Raw genomic sequence first — 25,734 nt, forward strand, 5'->3', positions numbered from 1 at the left:
CATTATTTTCCACATACTGTACATTATTGTTTCTCCTCTATGCCCCGCCTTTCTGAAACGCGTTGATTTTTACAATGCGCATCGGTCTGAAAAGCAAGGTGTGCTGTGATTGGCCAGCTATCCAGTGCGTTATGATTGGCCGAATACCTCAAGCGTGTGACGGAAATGTTACGCCCCTTACCATACTGTGATGATGCCCTGTCAGGCCGGAGCTATGATTCAAAAACATGAAAACCCATTATAAACGAGGCATTCGTTGCATCCAGTGGAGACATTATGGATTATAATGACTTAACTGTCTTTTTACGCGTTGCGTTGCATCGCGCCACGTAAACATAAAACCTTTTATGTACGTAACATTCTTATTTTATACCCTTTTTTGTAGAAAGTTCCTTCCTGAATACACAAATCTGAATGGTCATTATCTTAAATTGCTTAGTGCACAGGAGGATGACCTGTAATTCGTATAATGATAAGCTTTAGCCTTTGGTCTATTTGCGTTTGAGGTGAGAAGGTTGTGACTGTGTGGGCTGTGGCATTTTAACCTCCACTGAAAGGCCTCAGTGTCTTATGGAGTGAAGGGAAGTTCCCTTGAAACATGAGCTCTCTGCATCTCCTCTGTCTCCACATGAGGAGAAAAAAACATCTGATTAGTGTAGAAATTCACTTAATAATATATATTAGTTCTATCCCCTGCAGTGTTCCTTTATGGAACCCACTGAGCATTTGGGCCTCACGTTGAGCTAAAATAAAGTAATTTAATCGTTGTTAATATCCTCGGAAATTTGAGCCTCTGCTTTATTTCTGTATGAACTGTTTTTTAATACTTGTATTGCCACTTTAAAAGCTCATATTCATTTTGTGCACCTAAATTGGCTTTAAAGCTGAAGGTGAACTCGACTCTACTCTACTATCTTTCCAGTCATACTCTTAAAATAAGAAAATTTTCTAATCCTATCCATCATGTTTGAAACAGGCTGGACAGTGACAAATACAGTCTGCAACTGGCTGAACTTAAAGAAACAGGGGAGTGGAGTGACATAGATAGCGAGAGGAAAAAGAGAGAAACAGTACATTTCATTACATCTCTTCATCCATTTTTATTCTCTGAGCATCACTCCACAAAACCCACTCCAGCTAGGAACTTACTTCTTCATACAGGGGTCAATAGTTCCAATACAACCGGCTCGCTTCCAGCCTGCCGAGCTAGAGAAAAGCCGGGGAAATCACCTGACCGAGGGACTATTTACTACGCCCCAGCGAGCTGCGCATAGGTACGCAGAGGTGAATGATGTCTGATGGACTTAGTTGGGCAGCTTGACATCCTCCTTCATGGTACCCTGAATGGCCCCAGGGACCCCTGTCAGTTATGATGGAATCACTGCTGAGGTAGTTGTTTAGCTCCATGCTTCCCTTTTGTTTTAAAGCTCCCAGTGGGGGCCAAACTTGGCAAACGGTTGTTTGGTGATAGATGGAGGTTGTGTAGCACAAGGCTGGTCGACATGGTCCTGTTGCAAAAGTGGTGACCGGTTTGGGCAATGAGGCTTTTTGCTGCATGTCCAGACGAATACAGTATAACACATGATTTCTTAATGAAGTTGTAAATAAAACAAAGATTATTGGAGAACGTTTTACAAGAAAATGCTATTTTTCTACTTGCAAATTTTACATTTAGTTCAGTGTGTTGCTTATGGGAGCTTGTTTCCATCACAGAATAAAAACATTAAAAAAAGTAATTGCGACTTTTTATCTCACAATTCAGGTTGTTTTTCACAATTCTGAGTTTAACAAATCTCTGCCTTTGTTTCAGCTACGGAATAAAAACAAAAAACAAAGGTAATTGTGACTTCTATCTCACAATTCTAACTATTTCTCGCAATTGCAAATTTATATTTCGCAATTATTTTTTTCTCATGAAAAGGTCTGAATGCAATTACCTTTTTCTCAGAATTGTGAGGAAAAATGTCAGAATTGCAAGAAAAAAGTCTGAATTACGTATGTGAGAAAGTCGTAATTACCTTTTTTTCTCTGAATTCTGAGAAAAAAAGTCTGAATTGCAAGACAATTTTAATAATTGTAAGATATAAACTCAAGAAAAAAAAGAAAAAATTGCAATAACCTTCTCAGAATTCAATGAGATAAAAAGTTGTAATTACCTTTTTTCTCCAAATTCTAGAAAAAATCAGAATTGCAAGATATAAACTCAGAATTGTGATAAGAAAAGTCTGAATTGCAGGAAGAAAATTGTAAGAATTGTAAGATATAAACTCAGAATTGCATGAAAAAGTCTTAATTTTACTTTTTTTTTTTTTTTCTGTGGCAGAAACGGACATCCAGTTAATTGCCATTTCTTTGTGAAATTTACCAGCAATGTGTGAAAATAGTTTCTACACCAATATTTTTTTTCTTTCTGTGTAGTCAGTAATCTCTCTGTCCTGCCAAAACATGTTCAAAAACCTACATAAGAACCAGGTGAAGGGGTCTTAACTTTAGCAGACGGTTGTCTGGCAACTTAGTCATTAGACTGTCTTCAAAGCTTTCATCAGGAGTCTGGAATTATGTATTGCTAAACACAGTTGTCAAGCGATACAGGATGCTCTTTGATTTGTGAGTCCTCAGAAGCCTCTATATCCTTTTTATGGGCGTAAAAATAATAGCAGATCATCTCGCTTGCCTTAGGGCTGGCAAATATTTGATTGCTTTTTGGCAATGTTTTCTGGCTAATGAACACAGCAAATAAGATTGTCGCAGGATTAAAGTTTTAGTCCACATTTAAACTTGATAACGACTTTAATCTCCTTGTGTTCCAAGAACACTGTGCATTATCCAAATGTAAATGTTTTATTGCCACTCATTTTGAACTTCTCTGTGGTGTTTTAGCTGAGTCACAGACACAGTATGTCATTCATGGAATTTAATACTCTGCTTTCATGTAGGCAATTGCATATAATATTGGACCAGCCGTTCGGGGTTTTTTTTCCCTTGCCTGGCTGCATAGCAACTCTATTACAAGTAGAGCATTATATCCAAGTCATTATACTTTCTGATGCTGAAAAACAGGCCTCCTCCCAAAGCAGCATTGCACTGTAGCAAGTACAATTAAATCCTTTACTCTGTATAGCTGTAAATAACTCTGGATTTCCTTTTTCACTGTGTTGAAGTTTATTGGAATATTTAAATGTGGTATATTAATATAACATGCATTGTATACTGCAAGTGTGAAATGATGCATTCAGAGTGTTAAAATAAAGGTCTAATTTGTATTATTTTGCACTAATGCAAGATTTTTCCTGTTTTAAATTATTCAAAATATTGGAAATTTTTCATGTAAAATATGAGCTGTTCACAAGGACGATAACTGTAACAACAAAGTTTTATTATTCTATGATATTCTATATGAGATAATAAATATGATATGATATATGATATTCTATTCTATTCTATTCTAATTCTATGAAAATAGGGAAGTTCACACCACAGTTATAAAGATAAAAACACAGAGCAATGTTGTTGTAATCAAAACGATTTTTTTTCCAGCAGATAAACAATAAACACATTGACAGCCAATCAGAATCGACTCAACATTAAAATGCTCAAGCATTTAAAGCGGCAGTACTGCAGTTTGGGATTATAATAAATAGAACATTATTATCCGCTTGTGTGGATGCAAATATAGGCTAGGCCTAGATGTTATCTCTATAGAACGGGCCTTTAATGATATTTATACAATTGTTCAATGACGCAATGGAATAGCGTCTCTATTTTTTGTTGAGCACAAAATAATTTTGAATTTGAATTTTGATTTTGAAGAATGTTGTTAACCAAACAGCTGAGGTAGCCATTGAATGCCTACCGTCAACTGTTTGGTTATCAACATTCTTTAAATATCATCTTTTGTGTTCAACAGACGAAAGAAAACTCATACAGGTTTGTAACAACTTCAGAGTCAGTAAATAATGACAGAATTAAATTTTTTGGGCGTAGACCTACTGTCCCTTTAATTCTGAATGGTAAATTGTGTCTTTCAGCGGTCTATTTCCTAATAATGTCTTAATCGTTTCCCTTTTTTATTTCATATTGACATGTCTAATTATTTATTTTGTGAGTAGGCTACATGCAATAGCCTATATTGATACTGTATGCCGTCTTTATGAGAAATAAATAATAAATAAATAAAAACAAAAAATCGGTGATTACACTAGAAGCACTAATGTAAATTGTGACCTCTGGTGGTGTGCTACGCTACTGTAATAAGAACCAGTCCAAAACGATTGCTAAACTTTTCAGGGTGATAAAAAAACAATAAATACAAGTAGTTAAGGGCTCCCACTTCACGCATTGTAAATTCAAATGATGTTCTTCTGCTGTGTGTTGTACAAACTAGAGCGCCCTATCATCATCACTGAAGCTGTCCACGCGCGCAGTGCAGACAGGCTCGTTGGCTCAATGGGACGCTCTAGTCTTGTCGCGTCGCGTCGCTCACTGTAGACACGGGGGCGCTCGCTGGCAGCGCGTCTCATTCTGTCGCTCTCTGACTGGAGCCGGAGCGCTTCACACAAACTGCCCAGTGAGTTGGACTCTGCGGCACTGCTGCACGTCTTCGGCCGCTGCGCTCTCACTGTCGTCTGGGAAAGTAGTGGAAGTCGTTGGGTTTTATTTGCGTACGTTACAGGTTGAGTTCATATAGAAAGCTGCGCTCTTACGGACTATTCCCCCGTTGCGGACTGTAGAGATATTTGGATTACTACACGTCATATATTTCACAGAACTCACTGACTCTTTGCTTCTTCTCACCTACATGATCAGGAGGAATATTGTGGCACTTTATTTGGTAAGTGACTCGTTATGATTTTTTCCTTTACGGGACTATGTTTGGTAAATGCAAATAGCCTACGGTTTCTGTGTTTCTATTGTACAAATGCATTAAGAACAAGTGTACGTTTCCTAAGAATTATTTCTGCTCAACAAATCATATTTCGCATGCAGTTACTAAAACTGTTAAACATTCTGACTCTGTGTTTTATTTAGCCTGTTTATATTTTCTCTCTCATTTCACTTTTCTCATTAATGAGGAAAACATTGTCGAAATCATTTTAACCACAACGCATTTGTGCTTTCATGTCTGTTTTGTGGAACTTTTGCTGATGAAATCATATTTACCGCGTGGTGGTGCTGCCTCAGAGTAATTTACAGTCTGGAGGATATGCAGCTTTTGACAGCAATAAAACAGTTTCACGTCTTCATTCAGTATCTGTACGCTTTGATTGTTAGCAGAAGCTGTATATAACTAGTCTACATTGCTTAGTCTTTGATTTTGGCGGATTTTTCAGTTTGATTCTGTATTTTCTTTCTTAAATCCAAAACAACCATTCTAGTTTGAAAGAATGTATTAAAATACATTTAAACGGTGTATTGTGTCTTAATTATTTCTTTATGATTTGTAAATTATTAACTGATGTAGAATTTTATTTCGGGCATTTTATTTAGCCTGTGTAATTTATTATCTCCAACCGAGAGGAACTAACTTTTATACAACAAATTTATTGAACTATGAAACTAAATAAACTTATTTCACTTAATATGAAAATATGTAATTGACCAGCATGGTAGAACTCATCTAAAACGAGCTGTCAAGATGTAACTCATATTTGCTCTCATGTATGTTTTATAACAAAGCTGTTGCAATTTTTTAACATGCATCTTTATTTGTAATTCGATGTGCTTTAGTGCTTTAATCATACAGCACAATGATTTTTAAAGCTGATTTATATTCTTTATAGTTTAAGAGAAGTATTCTCATTTACTATTGGATTTTCTGTTTTCATTTGGATTGATTATACAGTATGTTTAAGCTTCATCACTATGATGATGATGTAAGACAAATGAAGACATTTTCAGAGTGACAAAGACTCTTGTGGGTTTTTATTAATGACTGGCAATTATTAATGACTGCTACGTTTGATTGTCTCCTATTATTTAAAGGACACTCAATCATGAAATGTATTTGTTCCACTTTACCTGATGTCCCACTCAATGTTAACAGCCACTTTCAACCATGGCTGATCAAGCTCATTAGTTCAGTGGTCATATATAAACCTTTCTGTATTTGATTTTCCTGCAGTGTGTCCAAACTGTGTCGTCACACTTGCTGTTATGATCAAACATATTAAGTTTAATCTAATGTGAGAATGTGTCAGGTCATTAGGCATAATAGCATCAACTTTGGACATTCAAACTTGGACGCTCAACCGTGCAGCAATTGTCAAATGCAATCTTTTTTTAATCCCTCACTGTATGAAATTTATCTGAAAATGGAAATGACCACTTCAAGTAATTTGGAGTGCAAATGCATTTGCTTAATTATTCCGAACACGTTTGGCATTTCCTGAAATCAGCGGGTCAAGTAACGTTCCTGTTCCATTGATCTCTCCAGACTGTACCCTTATGCATTTTACCCATGCTGAATATATGATGACATTCAAAACGTGGAAGATGTCCAAGTTCTCTTCAGTTTTTCTTTACTTGCTTAAAGGTAGTTGCACTTCAGCATAGGATACTTTTTTAAGCCTAAGCTCTATATAGTGCATGTGTATAGTGTATCACCACCAGCAGGCTTCTGGAAAAACGTGACCCCGGTCCAGATGGTTAAATTACTTTTAGATCATAGCAGTGCAATTCCTTTGAGTTCATTCGCCTGCAAAGGCACAGTCGTTAAGGTCCCATAGGACAAAGCGGCTCGGGAATGTAAAGCGAAAAAAAAGTGCTGAATTCTGAAAGAGTATGATGAGATACCTTTGGGCAATGAGAGTGGTTCGAATTACAGTGCGGATTCAACATTGAATCTTAGTGGACGTGTAAAAACAGTCCTAAACTGAAAAAAAAAAAACTCAGGGTCATTGATTTAACCTAAACTCTAACTCTTTAATACTGTTATTGTCCTAAAGCGATAATTTAGTCAACATGATATCATTAAGTTTATAGTTATCATCTATATGTCAGCCATTGTATCATACACTTCTACATTGAAAGTGCTTTTATTTTAGAACGCCCTGTGGATGCTTTAGTAATATGAAGACTGGCTTTTTTTCTTATTTGTAACCCAAGTTATTAGTCTGCCACTGGCCTACATTGGTTACGAAGGTGTCACCAGCTATTGTGAAGTTGTTAGTATGCTGTAACTAGCACCTGCACAGCTTGACAACTCAGAGAGCCTGTTGTTCCACTTCCCCTGTTCGTTTTACATAATCAGACAAAATACCAAAAGATCTTAAAGGGATAGTTCACCCAAAAATTTAAATTCTATCATTAATTACTCACCCTCATGTCGTTCCAAACCCCTAAGACCTTCGTTCATCTTTGGAACACAAATTAAGATGTTTTTGATGAAATCCAAGAGCTTTCTGACCCTCCATATAGACATCAATGCAACTACCACATTCAAGGCCCAGAAAGGTAGTAAAGACATCATTAAAATACTCCGTGTGACATCAGTGGTTCAACTGCAATGTTATGAAGCTATGAGAATATTTTTTGTGCGCAAATAAAACAAAAATCTCTCGTGAACACGCATTGAAGACTGACATGGATGAGAAGAAATTGTTGAATAAAGTCGTTATTTTTGTTTTCTTTGCGCACAAAAAATATTTCCGTAGCTTCGTAAAATTATGGTTGAACCACTGATGTGGTGTTTGTGTGTGTGTGTGTGTGTGTGTGTGTGTGTGTGTGTGAGAGAGTGTGTGTTTCCTTTTAATCTTACTTAACTCAAACTTTTGAATGGCAGTCTATCACAGTTTCACAGTGTGTGTTTGGACCCCATTGACTTTCATTATATGAAAAAAACTTTCAAAACTTTTCACATATAGGTTTTGAACAACGCAAGGGTGAACAAATGTTGACAGAATATACATTTTGCTGTGAACTACCCTTTTAAATGTGATAATTCCATTCATCATAGTCTCTCACACACTTAGCTGCCATGAAGTGAATTGTGCTTTTCCATTGTTTACCAGCGGTTTTGTCCCTTGTCTATATTTAGCTTCAGCTCGCCACATCTCCATTCAGGGGCGGTGCTCCTCTACTGATCACAGAACAGTCTTGGCAGTCTTAAGAGGAGAATGCAACAATGGCTGCCACTTTATTACCCTTGTAGAGTAAGTCAGGCTTGAGGAAACAGCTGGTCTGAGGAGCAGACAGGTCAGGGCTAATGATGCACTAACTTATTCAGTCGGTTAGACGTTGAAGGGTTGCTGTGGATACGTGCGACACAACCTTGATGGCAAATCAGACAACAATAGAGGAGCGAGTGTTACAAGAGGCGTAATTGTCACCCGTGAAAGTTTATTGACGTTGCCATAGCTTCCAAAGAAGATTAGATAACTATGTTGTACGACAACATGAGCTATTATGTCAGGACAGATCTGATGTGGTTGCAAGAGTTTGTAATTTTCACTGATTGTATTTTGACTGTTATTCATATTCTTGCTCTTGATGTTGATGATTATTGTAATTGCTATTTGTTAGTTTCCATAAACATTATTTGCTGTCTCTAGGCTGTAGAGAGAGTTCATTATTCATAATTCTTTCAATTCTTATTTAGAATTGAGCAATTAAGTACAAGATGTGAACAGCATGTGCATAGTATTTAAAATTAGCTGCATTTTTTAAGTTCACTTCAAGGTTGTTCATATTATTGTTCATGTCTAGAAGCCTACAAGTCTGAAATGAGAACTTTGTGCTGTATCAAGTTTTTTGTGAGCGTACAGTCCACAAAAGAGACTCTTTTATCATGCTGGAATAGTTCATTCGATCTGCAGTGTTGCCAGATTGGAGCAGGACTAGAGTAATAGGGACTGCTTTGAACTGTCTCTGTTCTGCAGGTGGAAGCCAATGCTTTCAGGATGTTTTTGGATGAAGAAAGTAGGTTTGAATGTGTTTTGAGTGAGAGAGAGAGAGCTCTTTAATGCTCTCCACTTCAATTGTAACAGATATGTCCACATGTCAGTGCAGATTAGCACCATCTCTCCACACTGGCTGATATGTTTACTTAGTCCTAAAACCACAAAACCTTATTACCCTTCTTTCGCTGTCATTTTCAACCACAATCCTTATATTTAGCCCTGGCTCACTGATTGTGAAACTTCACGTTGACAAATCCCCTTGGTCTCTGTATTTCCGCTCGGTGCTCGTATGAAAGACTTGTTTCTTTTTTGCACATTTAAATAAGGACAGCGCTTCAGAGGCACTAATAGAGGTCCAGTTTATAATCCCATCAGACCTTTGGTGTTATTTTTAGGGAAGGCTTGGAGAGCATCCTGTTTATGTTTGAAACACTGGACCTTAGGTTCTTAGAGAATAAAGGTTGAGAGCCAGATCAGGAGTTTTTCCCCCCCTTGCCTTACTGTAGTTTATTAATGCCATGCCATTCCACCGGCGGTTCTTCTTCGGACTGAATCATGAGTTGTCAGTCTTCTGAAAATTATTTTCCATGCTTTCTAGACCCAGTTTAACAGGCTCGTAATTTTTATGCGGGTGAATTAAGTTATAGTATGAGTGAAAGGGCTGTTTGAGTGATTCTGTGTATGTTTCTGAGAGAGTTTATGGCGACAGCAAAGATTCCTGAAGACCTTTAATCAAATCACTGACATGTTACTGAGGATGTTTGACATTTGTTTAAAAAATGTATGGATTTATTTTTGCGGTCGTTTTATGTGGAGCTATTGAAGTTGTATGGTCACTGTTAGGACCTTGTTCTTGATGTATGAATTTGTATATGTAGTCTATTAAGTTATGGCATAATAAATTTAATGGAGCAGAAATGAATAGCCAGTGAACAAGATTGATGGTCATATCATGTTCGTCTTTTCTAGTCTTTACACTAGTCTTTACATTCACTTTTTAATAGGTAATGACAACAGAGATAAAATTAAAAATTAAATGATAGGTGTTAATTGCTACAGCTTTAATGATGTTTATGAGAAATAAATGGTGATTAATATATAATGCATTTAGTATGTGGAATAATTCAGATTTTTTAAGGGAGTATCTTATGCTCATTTGAGCAAAAATGAGGGGAAAAAAACAGTAATATTATAAAATATTTTTACTATTAAAAACCGAATATATTTTGCTGTGATTTTTTTTCTCTCTGATGGAATACATACATTACATTTACACCTTTTACCATATATAACGGCACAGGCCATTCAAAGAAAAAATATATATATTTCATATTTTTATATATAACTTTCCCCCTACTCAAATCATCCGCTTTCAGGATTTTTCTCTGGGTTCTCCATATAGTCTGGTTTATAGAAAAGCTTCAGCCTCTGTTCTAATGTAGTGCAAGTATGTCTGATGGATTCTAACAGCATTGTGACCGTGGACTGTGTGGGGAGAGTGATGCAGATAGCGAGAAAGCACTTAATATGTATTTAGGGCTTTTTTCAGATAGAGCTGTAGCCTGCCGCCTCCCCTGCTGCTCTGAAAGCTTGTGTCAGGCTGTGAACAGCATCCATCTCTGTCTGGGGTCCTGAAAGTATGGCATAGCAGATAGAGAGAGTGTAGATTGATTCCTGTAGCCGGGGGTTTGCTTCAGGGTGAAGGAGGTCTGCGTTTTAAAAGAGGCTTTAATGAGTCGCCTTGGAAGGTGGTCTGCGTGGCTCTGCTCCACAGCTTTTGTTTTAACACTACGTGATTCTCTCGCTTGCTGTTTCTGTGGACTGTAGAGTGAGACACGGCGCTTATGATTTTGTGTCTGTTTTCTGCTTACTGCATAGAGAGTTTGGCAGCGTTATGTGAAAACTGTTGATGAAGCCGTTTGCATACAAGCTCAGACTTGCATGTATGATATCATGTGTGACTCGGTTTTGTGATAAACGGTTTCTTAATTTTAACTTAAAAGGTTAGTTCACCCAAAAATGAAGTTTCACTCACCCCCGAGGCATCCTAGGTGTATATGACTTTCTTCTTGCAGATGAATCCAGTCGGAGTTATATTAAAAATTGTCCTGGCTATTTCAAGCTCTATCATTGCAGTCAGCGGGTGTTGCAGTGCTTCAGTCCAAAAGCAGTTAAATAAAAAGCGCCCATCCATTAAAAAAAAAGTGTCTCACATGGCTCCGGTGGGTGAACAAAGGCCTCCTGTAGCGAATCGATGCGATTTTTAAAGAAAAATATCCATATTCAAAACGTAGTAATCACTTTAATCTAGCTTGCGCCAACAGTTGTACACAGAAGCAGCTCCGGGCTGATGACGTATGAGGTCGGCGTTGCGCATGCGCCGGTGAGTTTCGTGAAAACCATTGTTTGTTAACAGGAGCAGAGGAAGCAAAGTTTCCTTACTTTAGCAAAGGAAAACCAGTCTCCTCTTGGCTTATATCGAAATCCTCTGACATTCTTCTTTACAAATCCTCGTTTTGTACTTCTAATTAGTGACCGTTGTAAAGTATGTGTATGCCTTGTGATACTCCAAAATGGCGGAAGACGTAACTCGGGGGAGAAGAATTGTTGAATAAAGTCATTATTTTAGTTTTCTTTGTGCACAAAACGTATTCTCGTAGCTTCGCAAAATTGAAGTTGAGCCACTGATGTCACATGGACTGTTTTACCGATGTCCTTACTACATTTCTGGACCTGGGAACATTACAGTTGAATTGCTGTCTATGCAGGGTCAGAGAGCTCTCAGATTCCATCAAAAATATCTTAATTTGTGCATATCTTAATTTGCAAATGTTTTTTAGTATAATATCTATAGATTTATTTCAGCTACCAGAAGAAAAGAAGAAAAATAAATAAAGAAAGGGAAAAAATTAATAGTTGTTTTACTTTTAGTTAACAATAACAGCACTGCTTTGGAGCTTGACTCCGATGCCATGACTAATAGATGGAGACCTGATCTGTTTAAAAAGCTCAGTTTCACTGCCAATACCGATCCAAGTATCAGATAGGTGCAGCTCTACAATTTTATTGATGTGCACAGAATTGAGAGGACAAGAAATGGTAGGAAGACGGATGGGTGGGGTCAGCAGAGGACATAAGCCGGAATTAAACGTCCTCATGGCTCAACATGTCAGAATATGTGGCCTAACCTTTAAGCCCGGGCCTTTTCAAGCATGAGGATGACTCAAACTCTGTATTTTGCTTTCTTGACATGTGATATTTGTGATGTGTCTGCGCTGTGCATCTGTGCTATCCAAATCTGAGGAAGCGTCAGGGGACTTGACATCATCCCTGACAGGTGAGGCATCTGCAGGCTCAAGAGATGCAGTGAAGTCAGACGGGATGTGACAGAAGTAAGAGAAAAAACATTACTGCTTTCCTTGACTTCATATTAAACATCCGACAGAGAGAATTTGACACCTATTGAGGAGTCTCTTGCTGTTTAAATATGTGTCTTAAGGCCAAACGTCTGTTGTAAATCTGTTGTTTAGGCTGTTAAATCTTTTTCTTGTCAATGAAAGGAGTCTGATGTACTGTAAATATGTGCAGATATTAACAAACAAAGCCACAAAGTCTCGGTGGAAGTGTGGGCATGCAGAAAATCCCTGCTGTATCAATGAACAGCTTGATTTTATGGAAACAGAGCTCTTGCTAATCAATACAAAACACCCTAAGTCCTGCTTAAAGCATCGAGCGGCTCCCTGAGAAGACGTAGCGCACGGCTCTCCGGCGACTGATGGGGCAGTGACACAATTTAAACGTGTCGACTGGCTCCTCTCAGATGAATGGTTGTTCATGCAGACTATATGAAGGGATCAATAGGAGATTTGCTGTTATTAGAGACGTGTGTTATTTATATTTAAAATCTTAAAATTGTGATCAAGTGATCTCTTTCCAGACATATGTCTCAGTCAGGGGCCCCAGAATGAGTTTAGCAGGGGAGTGGGAGACAGTCAAACAGTTCACAGCGTGAAGTGGGTGGGTGTGAAACCCCCTCTAGCAGACAATGACAACTTCCTGCCTGCTGAGACGAGCCCAGTGAAATCACACAAACCAGACAAAAGCAAGCCTGTTTAAAAATCACTGAATATTTTTAGCAAGCATGTTTATTTTCTATCTATCTATCTATCTATCTATCTATCTGTCTGTCTGTCTGTCTGTCTGTCTGTCTGTCTGTCTGTCTGTCTATCTATCTATCTATCCGTCTGTCCATCTATCTGTCCGTCCGTCCGTCCGTTTTTCTGTCTATCTATCTATCTATCTATCTATCCGTCTGTCCATCTATCTGTCCGTCCGTCCGTCCGTTTTTCTGTCTATCTATCTATCTATCTATCTATCCGTCTGTCCATCTATCTGTCCGTCCGTCCGTCCGTTTTTCTGTCTATCTATCTATCTATCCGTCCGTCCGTCCGTCTTTCTGTTTTTCTATCTGTCTGTCATTGTCTTAGGACATAGGTTAATTATTTAATATGGATCAAATCTCTTCTTAGTGTCTCTCATATGTGTCATGTATTGTTGAAATGTAAGTGCTTAAATTTTCTCAATTGATTTTACTCAATTCATATAACAATTTCATATAAGAAAACGTTTCATGGTGAAAAAACATCTAAACATTTTGACCAATGTGGGTCGCATGATGACAAAAGCACTTCTTATTTTGATGGCACTGGCCAATTTACTGACACAATAACTAGGTTTTGAAGCATAAATGAAAGGTTTTGGGTGAGTAACTACATTTTTTAGACATGCAATAGAGTTCTGATGTTCCAGCGAACAGTTGTGACAACTGCACTTACAGTTTAGAGAACGCTAAGTCTGATTAAAAAATGTGCTAAAACGATTGAGCAAAACTGTAAAATAGTCTTCATAAGTGATGATGCATCAGGATCAGGATGCATTATCTGATCACCAGCCTGACATTTGTCATTTTAGGAAACAAATCAGTTTCAAATCATTTGTAAAGAAATGGAAAGCTCTGTTCCATCCAACATCTACTCACTTATGTGTAGAGGATTTCATCTTCCACTCCTTTATTATGACAGGTTTATATACAGTATGACTCTGTCATAGAGTATCCATTAATATTTTAGCTACATTTAAAAGTTTCTCTCCATCTATGTTTTTCCCCTATTTTTATTTATTTATTAATTCTCTCTACACCTGTTGCTTTTACCACAATCAGGCTTAATGATGCACTAAAGTGATACTAAAAGCTAATTGGTTTGAAAGGTTACTCTGATAATGATGGTTATTTATGCAGAAGGAGACACATTTTATCTCTTCTCTCTTTCGACTTATTCTGACCCATTTTTGCTGGAAACAAATGATGTTACTCCATTTTCATGTCCAGTATGATTGGTCAGTTTAAGCATCAGAGGAGTGTTTAGGCTGTCAGCCTCCTCTTGGAGTTTATGAAGTGATTTCGCTCTCTCATAGAAAGATTCAAATACAATACACCTTTACAGCACAGTAGTAAGAAATTGAGTAAAACATGAGTTGTTTTATCACTCATTTAACCTTTTTTGAGGAAGCCACACTGGCTTTCTCTGATGATCCGCCAATGTCATGCATCCATGTTTTATTTCCTTTCCACCCTTTACTCCTTTCAAAAGAGACAAAGTGCTTGGAAATCGTATACTGAGCTATAAAAAAAGAACAGAAATCACCTGTTGTGCTTAAAACGTCCAGTTTTGCCTGGTGGGCTGTGTGAATGTAATATCAACAGGCGTCTTTCCTGTGAATAGTGTTGAATAAGACTGAATGAATTATGGTGAGCTCTGAACCCTGCAGAGCCGAACACACTTTCCCTCCCAGTACAGAACAAACATCTGTTGTGTGCTGAATAAAGCAACGTTTTATAAAAGTATATTTCAGATATACACCTCCGCACCCTTCCTTCCCAGCCACCACACACACACACACACACCGGCAAATCATGGTTGCTAAATGGTTTCTAGGTGTTAAGCTGACAGAGATGATGGTGCCCTTGCGCAATTATTCAGAGTTATAAAAAGACACACTTGTTCCTTAACACTCACTCGTTTCTCATTGACCCCGCTGAGGTCTGCGCTCTCGCACTCCCCCATTTCACCTGCTGACCTTTTGACGGCTCTCACAGCAGTTTTCATCCATTCGCTCTTTTCTGACAGCACATAAAACGTGAGCTCAACCCTGACATCTCTGAAAGCTGCCCTTCAAACGGCATGACCCAGACTCAATTAACAGTCACAAATAAGCTCTGCCTTGCTTACCACTATATAGTGCATTTTGATAATAATTAGAAATGTTTCTTGAGCATTAAATCAGCATATTATAATGATTTCTGAAGGATCATGTGACACTGCAGACTGGAGTAATGATTCTGAAATTTCAGCTTTGCCATTATTGTAGTAAATTACATTTTAAAATGCATTAAAATAGAAAACAGTTATTTTAAATTGTAATAATATTTCACACTATTAATCACTATTACTGTAGTTATTGCTGTATTTTACTTTTTTGTGCTTTTATTTTTCTGTTATTATTTTTCAGTACTGAATCAGCTGTACGATTATTTATGAAGTTGCTCTTGACACATCCATGTTGGATTTATCTACTTTTGTAGTTATGAGAATTCTCTTTTAAGCAAAAAATATGGAGGCAGCATAATTAAGTTGAAACAGCCAGAAAAATGCTGCCTCTGTAGGCAGATCAATAGGTTTTGGATCAGAGCAATAGACTTTACCTGAGCCATTGGTACTCGTACAGTACATGTTTGTTTGTTTGTTGTTGTTGTTGTAAATGTGCACTCTATAATTACTGTAGGAAAAATAGAAAAATATTGAATATAATTAACATGTTTGGCATTGTGTTTTTTTAAGATTGTGAAGTTTTGCTCTGTTCTGTGTACAAATGGAAAAAGCCTCAATTTTTAGCTGTTGTTAGATGGAGTCAAGATTCTAAAATGAATGATTTGAAAAAAAATTTATAAATTGAAATAAAATAATTATTTGTTGCATTAAATAATTTAAATGGAAATGGAAAAATAAAATGAGACTACATGAAAGACATTTAACAGGCAAAATGGATGGAGATGCCAAAAAGGTTATTGATTCCTATATGTATTATTACTAAAAATAGACTAAAATGTTCAAAATATATTTTTAAAGAAATAAATACTTTTATTAAGCAGGGATGCATTAAATTGAGTAATAATGCTGAAAAAACAGCTTTGCATCACAGGAATACATTAGATTTTAAAATACATTAGAATAGAAAATTTGCAAGAATATTTACTGTTTTTACTGTATTTTCAATCAAATAAATGCAGCCTTGATGAGGGTGAGAGAAAAAATATTTTATAAATCTTACTGACCCCAAACTTTTAAATGGTTGTGAATAAAAATTAAATATGTGCATAAAATTAAAAACTAACATCAAAACCATTGCAGAAGCTAACAAAAAGTCCTCTGAAATGCAAAATAAATTTGAAAAAGCATTTCTCGCAGTCACCATGGAATAATCATTCTTTCTTCTATTTTTAAACACCAGACACTTGTTAGCAGTGCCACCTAACCTGGTCCATATGGACCTTTCGGCATTGCTAAATTTCATGTTAATTAGAATCGGAGAGGGATAATGAGGATTATGTGTACTAGGATTTCACTCTCATGCTTATAAGGGATCAATGTTCTTTGAAACAATTAGGGGAACACATCCTGTTATTCCTGCCCTCAGAATTAGGTTCAGTTTACCATGACTGCTCAGCACACATTTTCGTCTGCCGTGTGAGATGGGGCAAGGGAAAGAGAGAGCGAGAAAGAATTCTGAAGGTGAACAATGGATAACAGAGGTGAGAGAAAAGACTAGAAGGCATGCTCAGTGGTAGTCCTGGATGATTTAGGAATCTGAGGTGTTTGGAATAATTTGGTGTTGGTAGACCCCATCTGACTGGCCCACCTGGAGGCCACATGTGGCGGCCCTAGAGAGCGACAGACTGGAAAAGCTACAGTCATCATTAAAGTGAAGGGTGAGGGGGCTCATTAAAACATTATTTATGTGAGCTATGATATTTTATCGCCACCATACGATTTAATAGTGCTCTGTAAGGGCATGTTCAGCAGAGAGAAGAATAACTTATTGTTAGGCTTCCTGAGACGCCCGTCGTTAAAAAGAGAAGTTGGGGTGTGAGGCCATGCTGTTCCCAGTGCACACGAGAGTGCAAAATTCTCCATCTTGTTAGCACCTGTTTCTGTTGCTGTTTGTTTATGAACTGTTTGGGGAATGAACTCGCTTACATTTAAATGTTGACAGGTTATGTGAGCTCGCTGTGCAAGGTTTACAAATATTCTGCCTCAATGTTGTTTATCTGGATTTCTGGACCAATTTTATATTATTATATTTTATTATTATATAATTTTTTATGAAGTACACTAAAGGTTTATACAGATAAATTTGATTAGATAATTAGTTTATATTTAAATGATATTAAAATTTATTTTTTAATAATTGTCAAGTATTCTATGTATTTTATGTAAATAAATGAATATAAATGCATTTTATGTTTAAACACATATAATACAATATCCTTATCCTTACAAAATCCTTAAATAATTTATAAAAAGTCATTTTAAATATATTTTAAAAAAGAAAAAAAGTAATTTTAAATTGTAAAATTTCACAATATTACATTGTTTGTTTTATTTTGATCAAATTGAGCATAAGAAACTTAAAAAAAATTAAAAAAAACACTCAAAAGTCTTTTTGGCTCCAAAACTTTGAAGAGTAGAGTACATTTTTAATTGTACTAAAGGTACTTATATATTAATACTTTATCATTTGTGAATGAGTTGTATGTTTATTTATGAAACTGCTTGTGGCCCACCCATCATGGATCTATTTATTTTTTAGTTGAATATTTTGGGATATATTTATACATAAGCTAAGAATACATGCTAACTGAGAATCTGACTAAAATGGGGTGTAAAATAATAATAACTATTATTATTAGTAGTAGTAGTATTAGTTTTATTATTATATTATGAGGTAGTAACAAATAATTTATAATAATAATAATAATAATAATATTATTATTATGATTATTATTAATTGACGTATTAACAAATAATTAATTCATTTATCATATAATAATAATATATTAATTATATATTGGGTATGAAATAATAATAATAATAATAACAATAATAATAATAAAGATTTGAATCCTTAAATAAATTATTAATTTAATAATAAAAAATAAATAATGAAGTTATTGAAGGATTCAGATGTATGTGTTTGGTCATTTGTACCAGAGCGTATGTCTGTCTGACATTTCACCACAGAGCTCTTGTAGCTCTTGCTTATCCAGCTGTACCCACCCGCTGTCCTTCACTTCCCAAACGCATGTTTTCTTTCTTGATTCAGATACTTTATGGAAAATAAGGGTCCACACTGGTGTGGTTGTGTTGTGTGTCCAGGTGCTGCTCGCCCCCATCTGTCTGGGTGAGAGGGGACAGGAAGTTGTGGTGACTCTATAGAAGGTGAATTCATGCAGAAGTTTGTGGTGAAATCTGCCCTTGCAGTTTAGCAGATGGTGAGGGTTAGGATCAGGGCTGAGTCGTCGCTGGCATTATTTCGGGATATTTTAGAAAAAAAAAATCAGTAAGTCGGACTTCTCTTTCTCTAAATACATTATCTGCTAAATAAAACTGTTGTGAGGCAGCCTGACAAATGATCAGACTCATTTAGATTTCCTAGGCATGCCTAAATCTCTCTCCTGGTAGTGTTAGCATGACCCAGTGCTAACATCCAATAATACAGTGCCGTTATGAAGATATTTTTATGTTACCTGCAAGAATATTTTATTAGTTAGGAAACTGTATCATTATATATACTACTGTTGAGTAGTAAGGTTTTTAAATTGTTTCGAAAGAAGTCTCTTATGCTCACCAAGACTGTATCTATTAATCACAATTTAAAGTGACTGTTTTCTATTTTAATATGTTTTAAAATGTATTTTTTTTCTGTGATGGCAAAGCTGAATTTTCAAGCAACCATTACTCTAGTTTTCAGTCAGTGTCACATGATCCTTCAGAAATCATTCTAATATGCTGATTTGCTGCTCAAGAAACATTTCTTATTATTATCAATGTCGAAAAGAGTTATAATATTTTGTGGAAATCATGATTAAGTGTTGTTCAGGATTCTTTGATTAATTAAACGTTCAAAAGAACAGCATTTATTTGAAATATTGTGTTGTTTTGATCAATGTAATACAACCTTCCTGAATAAAAGTTTTCATTTAATAAAAAAAAAATAAAAATACTCCAAACTTTTGAATGATCGTGTATATAATATACAGTGGGTACGGAAAGTATTCAGACCCCCTTAAATTTTTCACTCTTTGTTATATTGCAGCCATTTGCTAAAATCATTTAAGTTAATTTTTTTTCCTCCTTAATGTACACACAGCACCCCATATTGACAGAAAAACACAGAATTGTTGACATCTTTGCAGATTTATTAAAAAAGAAAAACTGAAAAATGCTCAGTATTTAGTAGAAGCACCCATTTGATCTAATACAGCCATGAGTCTTTTTGGGAAAGATGCAACAAGTTTTTCACACATGGATTTGGGGATCCTCTGCCATTCCTCCTTGCAAATCCTCTCCAGTTCTGTCAGGTTGGACGGTAAACGTTGGTGGACAGCCATTTTTAGGTCTCTCCAGAGATGCTCAATTGGGTTTAAGTCAGGGATCTGGCTGGGCCATTCAAGAACAGTAACAGAGTTGTTGTGAAGCCACTCCTTCGTTATTTTAGCTGTGTGCTTAGGGTCATTGTCTTGTTGGAAGGTAAACCTTAGTTCCAGTCTGAGGTCCTGAGCACTCTGGAGAAGGTTTTCGCCCAGGATATATGGGGTGCTGTGTGTACATTAATGAGGGAAAAAAATTAACTTAAATGATTTTAGCAAATGGCTGCAATATAACAAAGAGTGAAAAATTTAAGGGGGTCTGAATACTTTCCGTACCCACTGTATAATATAATGCATGCAGAGTATGCAGAAAGTGCTAAATTTCATAATCAGTTGCAAAAAAAAAAAAGCAAGTAACACATTAAATTAAACATGAAATTTGAGAAACAAAAGAAAAAAAATAGTTTATATAAAACTTTGATTTTTTTTTTTTTTTTTTTACTGTGTGAGGTCTTATGTTGTGCGCTGCAAACGCGTGCATTTTTGACGATCCTTTCTGTCCCGTCTGCTCATTTTATCGCATTTAACCACAGCTGTCGTTTTGTGTCTGGCAGTGGCAGCAGATATGCGATCAAATTTCTAATTTGAGGCTGTATTACGTCGATTGTATATGAATAATAGGCATGCAAATAAGCAACTAGTTAACATTGAGGACTGGTCCATATACTAAAGTGTTACCGAATAAATAAATAATGACAGAATCTTCATTTTTGAGTGAACTATCCTGAATGCTACATTCGCCAAGAAAGGGCCAAATTGGCCTCTATCAACAATACTATTTCACACCCAACACATACACTCCATGGTTCACAGGGGTCCCCTAGATCTGTATATGTACTATATCGATACGCCAGTGAGTGCTTCATTTAAACACTGTTATTCTACCCAAAAGTGCACTTAGTACAGCTCGGTTAGGTCTCTACAGTTCAGAAGGTGACCCAATGTAACCTAACTTGAGTGCAATAACACAGCTGCTCAAACCAAAACAAGGTCTTGTCTGGTACTTAAGTGACTGCTGCTGGCCCAGCGCATGGCCCTCGCTGCTTACAAACACATATGAAGAGTGATGCTCTCAGCGGAACACTAGACATCTGCTACGGGTAGGAAACTGCTCACAGATGGACCGCCCTGTTGTCTAGGTTGTAGGGTTGACATCAGACAAATACTACAGTAAGAGTGTAGTGCACGAGTTTAAAGGCCAGAGTGTAAGATCAGGGCCTTGTAATGATGTTGTTGTGAATGTTAATGTCAGTTCGATAATTATGTTCCCATATTTACAGTTTTTGATTCAAGACGAGATGTTTTAGTAGAAATAAGGACCTGTGTTTTGTTTTAATGAAACTGCTTGTTGTTTTGAATGCACACTGTAAACACCTGGTCTAAAAGAAGTCTGTATATCATTACTGTATGCACATTCTGAAGGTGTTGAAAATAAGCGACCACTGCTAGCTGCATAATTAGCTGAATTTCTGCTCAAACCTTTTAACGAGCAAAATATCCTGTAGATTCTTAATGAACCAGACAGAAAGAGCCGATTCTGAGGGTTTTACACAGATTATGTGGAATTTGTGTAATTCACCTGACACTGTCTGAAATTAGCTCTAAGGCTGACAGCCCAAGTCAAATGGACGTCAGGCTGTTATAGTTTGCATACTACTTCATTGCACTAACAAAAAGTACAGTGAGTGTTTTTGTACAGTATGTACCCTCTTTGCTGGAGATGGGGAAAGTAGATAGTTTTGAATGTGTGATAAGACAAGTTTTTGTCAGCTTCTGTTTGTGTTAATGCATATCAACTTAATATTCATGCGTTTAGTTTTTATGTGAAAATGCTTTCTCTAATTCCAGGGCTGCGTTCAGCCCCGACAAAAACAGTGCAAAACGTTTTTTAAACGGAACTATAAGCTATTCATACGTTGATTTTCCTGAAAAGTGGTCTGTTTAGGTTTGGTTTGGTATTGTTTGTTTAGCATCCCAACCACATAGCAACACTGGCTCAACCAATGGTGTGAGTATGGGGCGGAGCTTTCTGTTTATCCAACCAATGGCAGTAGAGTCTGTAGAAAGTCTGTTTTAAGCAGGTTTTTTTTGTTGTTATTTCATTTGGTGATGCTAATGATGACATTTAAAGTAAATTTTATCTTTTAACCTTTAGATTTATAGTTTTAAAAACATTCTCACATTCTTCTGCTCAGACATTTTTATGAGCAAAAAAAATCTGTAGATTCTTAAAGGGTTATTAGTTCAAGCAAAATTTAAAATTCTGTCATTAATTTACTTATGGTACTTTCATGAACGCTTGTCAAAGACTGACACAGAAGAGAAGAAATTGTTGAATAAAGTCATTATTTTTGTTTTCTTGCACACAAAAAGTATTCTCGTAGCTTCGTAAAATTAAGGTTGAACCACTGATGTCACATGGACTATTTTAACGATGCCCTTACTACCTTTCTGGGCCTTGAACGTGGTAGTTGCATTGCTGTCAATGGAGGGTCAGAAATAGGGTTACCACCTGTCCCTTAAAATACGGAATCATCCCATATTTAAAGGTAAAATGATGCGTCCTGTATCAAATCAATACGGGACGCGATTTGTCCCGTATTTTACAAATGCCAACTAGGGCTGTAGCTATCCTTTATTTTAGTAATCGAGTATTCTACAGATTATTCCATCGATTAATCGAGTAATCGGATAAGAAGTCATTTTTCTTTATTAAAGAGCAATACTAAATATACAAGAGATAATAAGATAGATCTCTTAAAATAAACAACTAATTAGTTTTCTTTTTAGAAAAATTTAAATTTTTATTCCTGAAATTACATACATTAATAACCGTGAAAACTAAACCCATTTAATGTATTTAATTGCCAGATTACATTTAAAGTGCAAATACAAATATATCAATAAAATAAATAAAATAAAAAAAATACAAAAATCTATTTCACATTACTTTAAAAAAGGTAAACAGTACAAACTAAAACTAAGGCATAAATCAAAATAATAGTAATAAAAATAATAATAATACCTAAACATTGCATTTATGTCGTGCATCTTAACTTTCAAGTTTCAGCCTAATTAAAGCTCAAGCATGACATATGCCTTTACTGTCTTCTTGGAAGGCTTTGTGGCTTTTGTGAGAGGCAAAAATCAGTGGACAGGAAGGTTACTTGGAACAAGAACAAGAGACCATACATAATTTTTAAACACATTTTTCTGCAACATGAAATTAAAGCTATTTGGAAAATAAACCCTCTTAAATGTCTCTCTATGTACTTGTGTGTGTTTGTGTGTGTGTGTAAAACTTGTTTTTGATATCCTTCATATTCTGTGTGTGGGTCAGTTCACAGCAGTGATAGAAATTAATCTGTTCCAATAAGTTTAAATTGATTTTTACATTTTATGGGCATTTTTACCTTTATAAAGCAAGCTTTTTTCTAAAAGTGTGCATCATCTTTTGAATCAAATTCTTAAATGTAATCAGTCAATTAGAATAGTCATTTGTTATTTTAAACATAAAACATTAAATACTGATATTTAAAATTATTTTAAAAACTAAAAGATACTTTAAATGTGAAATTAAAACCGCCAGCAGGTGGCAGCAAGTCACTGTTAAGAAGTGAGTCATTGCGATTGAACCGAATCATTTAAACGGTTGATTCATTCAGGAACGAAACGCCGTCAAGTTGCACAGAAACGCAAAACAGCACTGTGGCTGTGTTTGGAATTTTTGTTGTTGGCAAAATAAAGCAAAAACAGGCAATATAGTGTCTAAAACGTAAGTCTCATAAGATTACCTTCTTGTTTATTGAACTGTTTAATAAAATCACATTTGTAATCATGCAGATTTTAGAGGTGAAAACTGGCACTCTTCGTGTGATACTGACTAACTTTCTTTCTGTGGTATTTTTATGCACAATGGCGTTTAGTCTTTCACAAAACATAGCTAACGTAGGGACATTATAACTAGCCACCATATTGATTTACGATCTTAAATATGTCCACCGCTGTTTTTTTTATAGTCTGTGGTCCAGCGTTTATCGGGTTGTGCGTCAGTAATTATGGTCCGTGGGGAAACACGGTGTTGCGTGTGTAGTTACAGTAAATGGACTAAACGAAGCCTCGAGGCTTTTTGTATGCGAGTCACTCGAGGTATTCGAGGAATCGTTTCAGCCCTAATGCCAACATATAGTTGAATAAACAAATAAGTATTTTGCACTGTTTGTAATACTAATAGCAATTATAATGAAATCAAGTTCATAAGAAGTATTAGAGAAGCTCATTTGTGCGTGATTGCATTTTGGTGTCTTTGTTTCCATAGCGACGGAGTCTCCAGAACGTGCGCCGTTAAAGCCCTGTCACACGAGCGCAGCATGCGGTAAACCTGCGCGGTTTTAAAACATCTAGGAGCTCACACCTGCCCTTTCAACACAAGGCTCTCCAGATGTAGGGCTGAACGGGACAGTTATCAATGGGTCTGTTCTGTAACTAATGATGAACGTGCATTTTGCAGAGAAGCTTGCTCACGGTGGACTGTCTGACTTAAAGGGATAGTTCACCCAAAAATTTTGTCATCATTTACACACCCACAAGTTGTTACAAACCTGTAATCATTTATTTCTTCTGTTGAAGATAAAAGAAGATACCTTGAAGAATGTGGGTAACCAAACAGTTTCTGGTCCCCAATGTTTTTTTCTACAATGGAAGTTACTGAGAACCAGCAGCTGTTTGGTTACCCATATTCTTCAAAGTATCTTCTTTTGTGTTCAATAGAAGAACTAACTTCATGCAGGTTTAGAAAAACCTGGGTAAATTATTACAGAATTTTCATTTTTGGGTGAACCATACCTTTAAAGTGACAGACACATCAGTGCTTCTAAAGGTATAGGCCTATTGTTTTATTAAAATTTGGATATCCAGTTAATATAATATTTTAACAATTAATTTTAATTGGGTGTCCCTTATTTTGCCTCGCTGATGGTGGCAACCCTAGTCAGAAAGTTCTCGGATTTCATAAAAGAATATGTTAATTTGTGTTCTGAAAACGAATGAAGGTCTTACAGGTTTTGAACGACATAAAAAAATTTTGGGTGAACTATCCCTTTAGACCTTAACCAGGTTAGATACCAGAATTTTACATGGATGAAAACAGTGTGGTGGTGGACAAACTTACAGTCTTACAATGGCATGCACTATATAAAGGTTCTATACTCACAACTGATTTATGGTGTTTTTATCTACTGAAAGTTTTTTTTTTTTCGGAAAGATGTTTCATCAGCTGAACAATAGGTAGTTGTTAAACAACAGTACAATACATTGAACACATTGTACTTCTATCTCTCACAGCCTTGTTTTCATTCCTGTTGAAAATGAAATATGGCGCTACCCTGACTAAGGCCTATGAATCAGACAGGAAGAACCAATTCTGAAGGTTTTACACAAATTATGTGGATTTGTGTAATTCACCTGACACTGTCTGATATTAGCTCTAAGGCTGTCGACCCAAGTCAAATGGAAGTCATAGGCTGTATCCTAGTTTGCATATTACTTCAATGCACTAAAACTACAGTATGTACTTTGCTGAAGATCGGGAAAGTAAATAGTTTTAAACATATGGTAAGCCAGTATGGCAGGATACCACAAACATCTTTGTCATCTTTGCTTTTTCATATCAGCTAAATTCATTCTTGTGTTTATTTTTTTTTATATGTTACCTTATTCCAGATTAATATGCTGTAAGCACTTCATAGGTTGATTTTTCTGAACATTTGTCTGTTTAGGTTTGTTTTGGTCTTGTTTAAAGGAACACTCCACTATTTTTGAAAATAGGCTCATTTTCCAACTCCCCTAGATTTAAACAGTTGAGTTTTACCGTTTTCGAATCCATTCAGCCGATCTCCGGGTCTGGCAGTAGCACTTTTAGCTGCAGCTTAGCATAGATCATTGAATCTGATTAGACCGTTAGCATCTCGCTCAAAAATGACCAAAGAGTTTCTATATTTTTCCTATTTAAAACTTCACTCTTCTGTAGTTACATCGTGTACTAAGACCGATGGAAAATGTTGATAAATG

General features: G+C 36.2%; 1 protein-coding gene across 1 annotated transcript in view; it reads left to right on the forward strand.

Annotated features, from left to right (window-relative positions):
- Window positions 1-4,533: 4,533 nt before the first annotated feature.
- LOC107727199 (semaphorin-5A-like) overlaps window positions 4,534-25,734 on the forward strand; it is a 147,310-nt gene continuing 126,109 nt past the window's right edge. The window contains exon 1 of the mRNA XM_016536991.1: window positions 4,534-4,831. The gene's annotated coding sequence lies outside the window, so the exon portion shown is untranslated. The remainder of the gene's footprint in view (window positions 4,832-25,734) is intronic.

This window comes from Sinocyclocheilus rhinocerous, unplaced genomic scaffold (assembly GCF_001515625.1).
Source record: "Sinocyclocheilus rhinocerous isolate Xijiao unplaced genomic scaffold, SAMN03320098_v1.1 scaffold65, whole genome shotgun sequence".
Classification (NCBI taxonomy): domain Eukaryota; kingdom Metazoa; phylum Chordata; class Actinopteri; order Cypriniformes; family Cyprinidae; genus Sinocyclocheilus; species Sinocyclocheilus rhinocerous.